Source organism: Poeciliopsis prolifica, unplaced genomic scaffold, assembly GCF_027474105.1.
Source record: "Poeciliopsis prolifica strain line A6 unplaced genomic scaffold, Auburn_PproV2 SCAFFOLD109, whole genome shotgun sequence".
NCBI lineage: Eukaryota > Metazoa > Chordata > Actinopteri > Cyprinodontiformes > Poeciliidae > Poeciliopsis > Poeciliopsis prolifica.
Window position 1 is genome coordinate 120,001 of NW_026562484.1, and position 12,237 is coordinate 132,237.

At 43.4% G+C, this 12,237-nt stretch overlaps 1 pseudogene; it reads right to left on the minus strand.

Moving 5' to 3' along the window:
• LOC129354409 (LIM zinc-binding domain-containing Nebulette-like) overlaps nt 1-12,237 on the minus strand; it is a 53,825-nt pseudogene that overhangs the window by 40,285 nt on the left and 1,303 nt on the right.

Genomic DNA, 12,237 nt, shown 5'->3' on the forward strand with positions numbered 1-12,237 from the left:
GTTACTGAACAGAACCAGGTTTACTGAACAGAACCAGGTTTACTGAACAGAACCAGGTTTACTAAACAGAACCAAGTTTACTGAACAGAACCAGGTTTACTAAACAGAACCTTTGTGGGTTCAGACTGTAAATGGATCTGATGTTCAGGTTTTTATTCACATCTGCAGACAGAAATAATCTGATTCTGGATCTGAATCAGATCTGAAACATCATCAGGTCACATGATCATGATGTCACAGATGACATCATGATCATCTGACCTGATGAGCAGGACGGGTCAGAGGTCAGAGGTCAGAGGGCGACTTTAACCGAGATGTTTAGAACCAGAAGGTAAGAGATTTATAATTCTTTATATTAATGCTGTCGCTGCGTTTAGAGGGGAGAAGCAGTTGAGCTGCTGCTCAACAATCTGGATTTCTAGATCGTCTCCAAATCACCTCAAGTTTTTTTCTTTCTGCAGAAAGAAATAAAGAGAACATCTCAGACGAGAGAGCTCAGAGAAATTTGTTTCTGGCTTCCATGTTTCATTCTGAATTGTCTAAATTCTTCATCAGACTGGATTCAGTGGATCAGATTCACAGAAACGGTTTTTGGCTGAATATTTGTTCTTTCAGCAAACAACAGACTCTGTTTTCTGTTCGACTCAAAGTGGGCTGAGTGTCGGACAGACGCACAGCGTGTCGTCCTGCTGAGTGGACATCTGTCCCTCTGTGTCCGCCTGCTGGCTGATGACGGCCGCCGCCGCGGTGACTCAGAGCGGTGACTCAAAGCGGTGACTCAGAGCGGCGCGGCGCCCCCTCAGGAGGCCTGGGGAACAGCAGCCAGGATTCCACAGGTTCTGATCCGGGATGAAACCCAACAGAAGTGATTCAGGTTAAACCTCAGGCAGAACCGAACCAGTTCACCGGCTGGATGGATTCATTCCACCTGATTATTCCGTTTGCTGAAAGAAGAAATATTCAGCCAAAAACCGTTTCTGTGGATCTGATCCAGTCTGAGCTTCCAAACCTGGAAAAACTCACCGAGCAAATTTACTGTCCAATTATTAACCGGCTAATCAAGAATCACCGTATTGATTCTAAATGATCGATTATCATTGGCATTCATTCCAGAAACTGAAACTCAGATATTACAGATTTATGACACAAACATTTCAGCTCAGAGAAAAAAACCAGAATAAATTCAGTGTCTCAGAAAACATGAATATTCAATTAGATCAATAAAAACATTTTCAATAGGAATATTTAAATATTTGGTTCTGATAACGTGGATCCTTTTCCTCCAGACAATGAAATGAGATGTTTGTTTCCTGTTTATCTTGAATGTATCTGTGAGTTTATGATTCTGTCTCTCTGGCCTCATTTAGACGATGAGGGGGAAAAGAGTTGAAGTTGTTACCATGGTTACGGTTTCCTGTGTTGGATTTAATCTGTTATTCATAACTTTGATATTAAACGTGTGAAAACATAACAGAGCCGAGGGAAAACACTAAACTACAGAGCCAGTAAGAAAATATTAAATTATGACAGTAAAGTTATGATAATATGAGACCAAAGCTGCATGTTATGGTTTTATTCTCATGACTGTGTTATTTTTATTTCCTGATATCTGCAACCTGAGGTGAGTGGCGCCCCCTGCAGGTCGGAGCTGCTCACCTGGCTCTGCAGCTCGCTCTGCTGCCGCAGCCGCAGATTCTCCGGCGTGTCGGTGACGATGGTGAACGACGTCTTGGGGTAATGCCTGAAAAACAGGAACCGGTTCAATCTGGTTAATCTGGTTAATCTGACTCAAATGGTTTTTAATCTACTGGAGACCAGAACAAACTTTATCATTGTTCTGCAGAATAGAAATTATTCATATTTTCATCTTTTGATGAAAATATGAATGTTCTGTTCTTTAACGAGCTGCAGATTGATGACACGTTCAAACTTAAAGCTGCAGAGCAGCAGAGCAACAGGCTGCTGGGGCATAGAGCCTGACTCCATTCAGTCATCCTGTCTACATCACATAGATCTATACCAACTAGAGGAGCCGCAAACATCCGAGGAACTCAGAAAAACTGCTGAGATTCATAAGTTTAATGTTTGTTATAAAACCAGAAAAACTGAAACTTTAACCTCTGAAGGTCTGAAAAAAGTTTTAAACTAGATTTCAAAAACATTTCAGTTCATTATTATAATAAACAGTAAATATGGACAATATTCACTATTTCTCGCGCTGCATTGCATTCTGGAATGACATCAGGTTCAATGGTTGACACAGAAGAAGGGAGAAAATCACCAAGACATTATGAGAGCATGATGATGATGAGAGCATGGGAAGGTCAAAGGTCATTTTGTAAAGATCCAGATGCGTTTGTTTTTGTTTCATCCGATCTTCACTAATCAAAACGGAGAATATTGGAACAATAAAATAAATAGATAAATAAAGTTAATGCTGCATTTGGGGGGAAAACCTGATTGGTCGTTTTTGTCTGATCTGAACTGGTGATGATGGTCAGACTGGGAGCTGTGGGATTTATCTTGAGGCTCCATGTGAGCCGTGAGTGACTCATCATCATCATCATCATCCTCATAATCGTCGTTATCATCCTCATCATCATTATCATCTTCCTCATAATCATTATCATCATCATCGTCGTCGTCATCATCCTCATCATCATGATCATCATCATCATAATCATCATCACTTCATCATCATCACCATCATATCATCATCATCATCGTTATCATCATCATCCTCATAATCATTATCATCATCATCGTCGTCATCATCCTCCTCCTCATCATCATCATCACCATCATATCATCATCATCATCGTTATCATCATCCTCATAATCATCGTTGTCATAATCATCATCATCTTCATCATCATCCTCATCCTCATAATCATCGTCGTCATCATCATCCTCATCATCATTATCCTCATCCTCATAATCATCGTCGTCATCATCATCCTCATCATCATTCTCATAATCATTATCATCACATCCTCATCATCACCATAATCATATCATCATCGTAATCATCATCATCCTAATCTTCTTCATCATCATCTTCATCATCATCTTCATCATCATACTAATCATCATCGTCATCATCCTCATCTTCTTCTTCATCATCATCTTCATCATCATCCTCCTCATCATCATCCTCATCATCATTATCATCATTCTCATAATCATTATCATCACATCCTCATCATCACCATAATCATATCATCATCGTAATCATCATCATCCTAATCTTCTTCATCATCATCTTCATCATCGTCTTTATCATCATCCTCATCATCCTCATCATCATCATCCTCTCCTCCCACTCATTGTAGCTTCAGCTCTTTTGTTCTCATGTTTTCTTTTCAACTCGCCTGTGAAATGAATGTTGGGTTTTATTTAGAAGCGGTTCTCGGCTCGGTTCTGTTCGACTGAATCTCTTTTCATCTTTTCTGCACATTTCCAGGCTCTTCAGGCTCAGAGCCTCTGGAATCCATCTGAACTGAAAAACTCTGATTCTGCTGCAGCAACAATAAGCTGCTGCATTAATGCTTTAATAACAACATCTGAGCACCAAACGGGTTCATGTTTCAGGTTCTGTTTGGTTCTGTTTGGCTCACATAGAAAACCAGAAACAAACCAATCAGGTCAGAAAGTTAGAAAGGAAAGATTTAGATTATTATATTATTATTTATATTATTATTTCTGCCTCTAATTCAACAAATTTTCAAATTTCCATTCCAAGAAGGAACAGAGAGGTTTGTGATTTTTGTTTCATTAACACCTAAACATGAGACAGAATAAAAATATATATGAAGAAATAATCCAGAAAATCATAATTTACTTTTTAGTGATTAATATCCATCTCATTACATTAAAGTCCAGGAAAGCTTCAGAAACGCTGGACCAGTTAGCAGTCTGACACTGTTAACTGGTTTCACTGGTAAAATCTGCAGCAGCTGCAGCTTCTGCTGGAGGGAGAGAGGAGAAAATGATCTGATCTCATTTCCTGAAGATTTAATTTGCTGCTTTTGTGTTTCTGTTTCAAAACAATGAAAACAGAATCCAGGAATTATTCTGGAAAAAAACCAGTCCAGGCTGAAAAAGTCAAACTGGATCCTGTAGGTTTCGCTTCGCCTGCTCCCGTTGCCATGACAACCGCAGACGCCATGTTCGTCGGGGCATCGAAGCAAATATTGTGGGAATAAACTAAAAACTGTTGAAAATCTGAATTTGTTATTGGATTTTAATTTAGAAAGAATAATGAAAGTCATTGAAAGGCCACTTTCTGGCCCCGAGCCGCAGGTTGGACACCCCTGGTCATCAGGCCTCTGGATCAATAACTCCTTAGTGAGTCAAACAAGCTGGACGGATTATTTTCTGCTGCTCTGATTCATTTCAAACGGCGTCAGAAAGCAGATTTCATTTCTATTTCTGAAACACCAACAGAGCTTCTAAATGAGCCGAGTCGTCATTTATTAATCTGCAGATTAATCCTTTGCTGCAAAGCTTTCAGACTCAGCTCCTGTGGATGGCCGCCTGCTGCGGGTCAAGACAAAAGAGAGACTTTGATTAGGCCGCGGCCCTCATGATGCCGGCAGGCAGCGAAGTTTAAGGTGATTACAGGAAGGAAGTTTGTCCTGCAGAGCAGAGATAAAGTTTCAGAAACAAGAAAAACTGAAACGACCTTCAGAGAGGAAACAGTTTCCTTTACGGCTCCTTCATCTATGAAACCAGCTAATTATACCAACACCCACACACACACACACACACACACACAGACACACACCAACACACAGACACACACACACACACTGTTTCCCTCAGACTCTTCCTGTCTTTCTGCTATAAGCCGTCTGTCGGTTTGTTATGGATTCATATTTAGATCCTCATTGTCTCTGATGTTGGTGACATTTTCCAGCCTCCAGACTCCGAGCCGCGATAGTCTGAGGTCCAAATGAAGCAAACAATGAAAAAACCTTTTTCTGCTACTTTAACTGACTTCATGACATCATTAGGACTCAGTTTAACCTCCGATAGTTTAACAACCATCAATGTTGCAGTTCAGGTGGAAAAGATTCAGTTATTGCTTCAAAATAACCATCACCATAAAATCTCACTGTGTTAGAAAACAAGCAACATCAGCTGGGAAATGAATAAACATTCAATAATCTAATTCATAAAGTATGGAGGTTTGAAGGTTCAGAAAAACATCAACACAAACTGTCAGAACTAAATATGGTGTCATTTTAACCCAAACTGCTGAGAGACGTCAGAGTCATCCAGATCCAGATCATCCAGATCCAGATCATCCAGATCCAGATCGTCCATGAAGGTCTCAGTTTGAACTCAGATCAGATCCTGCAAACCGTCACCAAAACCCAGCAGTAGAACAAACATGTTAACATCTGAATAACGAATCATCGTTTTTCTTCTTCTGCTGCTCTAAAGAGTCAGAGACCAAAACAGAAACCGCAGCAATGAAGTAACCAGGTGAAGGAACCTGGTAAAGGAACCCGGTGAAGGAACCAGGTGAAGGAACCAGGTGAAGGAACCTGGTGAAGGAACCTGGTAAAGGAACCAGGTGAAGGAACCAGGTAAAGGAACCTGGTAAAGGAACCAGGTGAAGGAACCTGGTGAAGGAACCTCGTAAACGAACCTGGTAAAGGAACCAGGTGAAGGAACCCAGTGAAGGAACCAGGTAAAGGAACCTGGTGAAGGAACCAGGTGAAGGAACCAGGTAAACGAACCTGGTAAAGGAACCTGGTGAAGGAACCCGGTGAAGGAACCAGGTAAAGGAACCTGGTGAAGGAACCAGGTGAAGGAACCAGGTAAAGGAACCTGGTAAAGGAACCAGGTGAAGGAACCTGGTGAAGGAACTGGTAAAGGAACCTGGTGAAGGAACCAGGTGAAGGAACCAGGTGAAGGAACCAGGTGAAGGAACCTGGTGAAGGAACCAGGTGAAGGAACCTGGTGAAGGAACCTGGTAAAGGAACCTGGTGAAGGAACCAGGTGAAGGAACCTGGTGAAGGAACCTGGTGAAGGAACCTGGTGAAGGAACCAGGTGAAGGAACCTGGTGAAGGAACCTGGTGAAGGAACCAGGTGAAGGAACCTGGTGAAGGAACCTGGTGAAGGAACCAGGTGAAGGAACCTGGTGAAGGAACCTGGTGAAGGAACCAGGTGAAGGAACCTGGTGAAGGAACCAGGTGAAGGAACCTGGTGAAGGAACCTGGTAAAGGAACCAGGTGAAGGAACCTGGTGAAGGAACCTGGTGAAGGAACCTGGTGAAGGAACCAGGTGAAGGAACCAGGTGAAGGAACCTGGTAAAGGAACCTGGTGAAGGAACCAGGTGAAGGAACCTGGTGAAGGAACCAGGTGAAGGAACCTGGTGAAGGAACCTGGTGAAGGAACCTGGTAAAGGAACCTGGTGAAGGAACCAGGTGAAGGAACCAGGTGAAGGAACCAGGTGAAGGAACCTGGTGAAGGAACCAGGTGAAGGAACCTGGTGAAGGAACCTGCTCTCCTGACAATCTACTGTAAGATAAAGAGCAAAAAAATCCTGAAAAATAAAAAGATCAAACTTTCAAACAGCGAAAGTAAAGAGAAAACACTCTGTCAGCTTCAAATCAACCCAGTCACAGCCAATCAGATCGCTCCTCTGTCTTTACCAGCCAGTCACAGCCAATCAGATCGCTCATCTCTATCTTCACTCATTCATGCAGAAAAATCTCAGCTGCCTCCAAAAGCAGCTCATCTCTCTGCCTGCTGCTCCTGATTTCTCACGCTGCTGATCGACCCACTGTGGTGCGCAAACACACACACACACACACACACACCACACACACACACACACACACACACACCCCCCACACACACACACCACACACACACACACACACACACACACACACACACACACACACACACACACAACATCTGAGGCAGTGTAGAGAGGATTACGTAACTCTTGGTCCTTCACATGGTTCCTGTTTCTCTCAGGCTGATTTTTTCCTCTTTGATCATTTGATTCCACATTTTCTATGTCTGGGATTAAGTTTGATAAGGAACTGCTTCACCTGCTGCAGCTGCTTCACCTGCTGCAGCTGCTTGCTTAAAAATTCAATATTAATAAAACGAAGTTATATTTTAACGTTGTCATTTTGAGTCCACAGTTTCTGAAGATGTAATAAATTGCATGTGCAAAATATAGATTCCCTGCAGCACAGCCAATAACTGCAGCTGGATTTCTTTTGCACAAGCAGTTTAGCAGTTTAGCATTCTTTATTTGAATCATTTAAACATCAGAGCCTGTAGCAGATGGAGCTTCATGGCTCTGAGCTCAGCTGGTTTGACCTGGAGCTGGTTTGACCTGGAGCTGGTTTGACCTGAAGCTGGTTTGACCTGAAGCTGGTTTGACCTGGAGCTGGTTTGACCTGAAGCTGGTTTGACCTGAAGCTGATTTGACCTGAAGCTGATTTGACCTAGAGCTGGTATGACCTGAAGCTGGTTTGACCTGGAGCTGATTCAGGTCACATCAGCTGACCTGAATCCCTCTGTCAGATGAACAAGCTGATCTTGTTCATGTCTTTGCTCCTCAGAAGCAGCAGAGGTTCCTCTGACGTTCTGCTCCACCAGCAGCAGATCTGGGTCATGTGGGCCGGTCGTTACATAACCTCTTCAGGCTGGATGTGTAAAAGCTGCAGGCTGAAGCTCAGAGGAAACTTATTTACCTTCATGTTCCCACAATCAGCCGCTCTTCAGTTACATAATCAGCTTTTATTGGAGCTCCTTTGCATAGAAAACAAATCCAGTTTAACAGAATCTGTTTGTGATCAGAACCAAACAATCTGCTGCTTCCTGATGAAACCGACAGATTTAGAGGAAAACGTCTCAGCCTGATGAACCGACTGACATGATGCAGAGAAAACAGCTGATTGACCTCAATCAGGCTCCTGGAGTCAATTAGCTTGGATGATAATTCAATGTTCTTCCTTAAAGCTTTTTCACTTTGATTTTTACGTTTGATTTTCAGATATTAAACAGATTAAATGACTCCACTGAGTTATTAACATGCAGTTCAAGCCACTGAACAGAATCTCAACTCTTATTCAGTAAAAATCTCACAGCATCAAAAAACATTTGACTTTAATTTGAATGCTTTTATTTGGTTTCTTCACTATTTAGATCAAATGAATGGAAGTTTCCCAGGATCCAATCAGACGTTTAGAAGCAGAAATTAAAACCCAGGGATCAGAACCAGTGGCTTCATCTCCATCGCTGCTGTTAGCTCGTGTTGCTGGTGCATCGGATTTATCAGAGGACCAGAAACAAGCCAACACAGCGGTTCCGGCCAGGCTTTATGTATGCAAACAAATACAAATAAAGTTGATTAACTATGCAAAAATGTTTTCAATCTGTGCAATTAATGAATAAAGTTACTGTATTTGAGTCCTGGCCCTGTCGCCCATCCCACACAGATGCACTTTGAGCCTGCTGTAGGTTTGCATCATGAAGAGCTGAACAGTTTCTGTGTGGACAGACAGACAGACGTCTGGTCCTGCAGAGCTCCTCCAATCCCACAGGGGGCGACGTTCCCAGCAGATTAAACTTCAGCCCAGGACGTTCCAGGAATCTCTGCAGGTTTGGCTTCAGCGACAGCCTGAGCTTTTCCCGGTTGGATCGTTTTACTGTTAAACTGGTGCAGTGGTGAGTTAAAGTGTCTAAAGCTCTCATGTGCTTTTTAATCCCTCACATCATCTGCAGACAGACGGGCTTTAAGGAGCACGAGACCTCCAGCACTAAACCTCCCACAGTCTCACTCTCCTCTTAACGCTTGAGATCAGCGGAAAGTGAAATCAGAACCTTCCAGAACTGGAGTCCTGCTGCCATCAATAGATTTAACCAAATTTAACCCAAACACAACGAGGGCCTGGGTCAGAAGAAGTGGCAGATGACAGGATGCTGCTGCTAGGCGCTGCCTGCAGGGGGCGCTGTCCTGCTGACATGTACAGAACAAGCACTGGTACTTATGTTATAATCTTTAAAAACATGGAATAAAAGTCACGTCTCGTACATCAGCAGTTTCTGTTCTTAGGAAACTTTCAGCACAATTTTTAAATAGTTAGTTTGGAAATATTAAAGTTTTCACCTTCATTATGCATTAAAGCAAAGAGAAAAACTTTCTGGCAACCAGAGAGAGGAGCTATTTCACAGGAAGTGATGAAATGGGTTAGTCAAACTACTAACTAGTGGCTTAGAGATGAATCTCAGAGGAAAAGTCACTAAAAGACATCCTAAAAAATACCAACGAAGAAGAGAGGGCTCGCAGAGCCGCGTCCAGAACCTGAGACCAGTCAGAACCACTGCGAGGCACGGAGGAGGCTCTGTGATGCTGCAGTCTGATTCTGATGGGGAAACCATTGGGTTTGTTCCAGGAAATCTTTTTTCTCAACATTTTTCTGAAGTTCATCGTTTTATTGATTATTGATTAAACTGAAACATTACAGGTTTTATATCTAATATTAAGATAAAAGATAAAATACCAAAATGTTTTAGATGTAAAATGGATTTTTATATCTAAATAAAGCAGTTTTTTTCCGAACTTGCTAATTAAAGTGTGACCAAACAACACTTGGTTCTCTTCATGTTTTCTGACCCGTTTCAGCAGCTTCCTACCGAACCGGGCGTGAAGTGAAGCTGCTGCTGCTGCAGCCACAGATCAACAAAGAGCCAAGAAAAGCTGAGCCCGATCCGTCCTCCAGCTCTAAAACCGGGCAGCGCCGCGGCTTCACAGACGCTTTAATTACAGGACGTCGTTTCTCCACTTCAGCACCGAGCTGCAAAAACCAAACCAACAGAGGGGCGGGAAACCGCTGCAGGAATGCTGCAGGAAAAACAGGGAAAACAGTCCAACGCAGCAAACGAGCTCACAGCGACTCATCAGCTGCTGGTTCAGAGATAATTACAAAAATAAAAAAATCAGCTCCGCTCAGGGGCCCCTTAGTGGCCCTGGGGCCCTAAGCGGCTCCTTAGTTTGCTTGTGCCTCGGGCCGGCCTGGGTCAGGGGTTAGGGGTCAGGGGTTAGAGGCAGCAGGCTGAGATTTCATGATGTCATTGTGTTGAACTGCAGGTTTACATTCATGCAGTTTCTGTTATTTGTCATGTAAACTCAGAGTCTCCAGTTTTAACTGAAGTTAGAACTTTAACCACCTGATAAGAAAAGCAGATTTTTAACCCAGAGGGGTCAGAGGTCATGGTCGCCTCTCAGCCAATTAAACCACTGTTTGAGATGTGATGTCAGAACAAAGACGGCTCTTGTTTCCATGTTTGGACTGAAATGATTTTTCTAGATTAGAGCAGAAGAATAAAACCTCTTCATGACGTTCTGATGTTCAGGAACCAGAAAACCTGGAAAAACCTGGAAAACCCTGGAAAACCCTGGAAACTTTACAACTCCAGCAGAGCCGCTTTCTACAACCAACACAGATACCAGATCATCATGACGATCAGCTCACCGATACCAGCTAACGGATCAGAACCACAGGCCCCGCCCCCAAAACACCAGCTGATTCATCCAATCATCCGTCAAACCTGCTGGAAGCTCCGCCCCCTTTCAGGTTCATCATCTCTCCATGTTTTCATGAAACCAGTACTGCTAGAAAAACCTTCAGGACTCAGATAATCAGAGTGGCTCTGCCAGCGGTGGGCGGAGCCTAGCATTGGGACGCAGCAGCAGCATCAGGATCAGCAGCATCAGGATCAGCAGCAGCAGCATCAGGATCAGCAGCAGCAGCAGCAGCAGCATCAGGATCAGCAGCAGCAGCAGCAGCAGCAGCAGCATCAGGATCAGCAGCAGCAGCAGCAGCAGCAGCTGCAGCAGCAGCCATGTTGGATCCATCAGAGGACGCGGCTCTACTCACGCGTTGCAGTACGGCTTCTTGTCGTAGCCTTTGTAGTTCTTCATGTTCAGGGTCATCTTGCAGACTTCGCAGTGGAAACATCCTTTATGCCAGTTCTGATGGAAAAACACAAACAGCCACATTATGTCTGATTATTGATCAGCTCTGATCTGAAATCCTCCTGAACCAAAACCAGACGAGTCCAGCAGTCAGATCCAGTCTGTCTGAGTCAGACTTCCTCCTGATAACTTCAAGTCCTGCTGACCAACATTTTCAGAAGGTCAGACATGATTTGTTCACATTTATTTAGTTAATTGGATGAAAAATATCTAATTTATGTCAGTGTGACAGAAACAGAATCTCTGGATCTTTAATGATGTTTTTACTTTGTCTCAGTAGAAACAGTGATATCTGGATACTCAGTGTTTTGTTCTACACTTTTCTAGTTTCTCACTATTTTCTAGAACAAACAAGATCCTGAAATGTTTCAAAGTGTCAGGAAAAATTCCAACTTCTTGGATCTCTGCCGACGTCCTTCAGCTTCAGCCGCTCATCAATCTGCGTCTGCAAGAGGCCGACAGCTGCTAGTGTCTGTGATTTCTGGTGTTTTTAAAGTGTGGCCATCAGTGTACATGTAGTTTGTGCAAACAGGAGTTCCTGGATATAAATAGATTTGCTCAGATTGGACCAGCAGCGGCTGCTCAGTCAGCAGCATTCAGCTCAGATCTTCCTCCATCTGCTCCGGATCAGGATTATTCAAATCCTTAGAAAGTGACTCGATTCTGTGTTAGAGATGTCAACACAGCTTTGACTGCTGGGTTCAGCTGACAGGCAGAGACAGAAAGTGATCAGAAAGCAAAGAAGAAATTCTTTCATCTGATTATTTCTTGTGTTTCTCTTCTGGATGTTTCTCTCCAAGCAGCCAAAGTTTCTGGAAACTTTTAAAGTCTCTTGATCCAAACGTCTCCAGACTCCGGAACATCTCCTCCAGGTTCTGCTCATTTTAAACCTCACTGCTCCTGTTTCCTGCTCCAAGCTCTGCTCTGCACATTATCCTGCTGATACAATCATCTTCAAAAGCATAGAAACTCTCCCAATGCGGGTCAGAACCTCCAGGCATCAGCAGACGCCAGAACTTGTCAGGTCGGACTTGGACATGTCTCTGCTTCTTCCAGTCATCAGTCGTCTGACTTCTCAGGGATTCAGCCTGGAGCAGCAGGGAAACCCAGACATCTGACACTGTGACGGGATTCCTCTGCTTCTCGCGGTCCGGTCCGAGAGCCAGACGGGCCTGCAGAAAGTTCTGGGTCTGTCGGAGTCTGAAGGAGTCTCTGTGAGCCA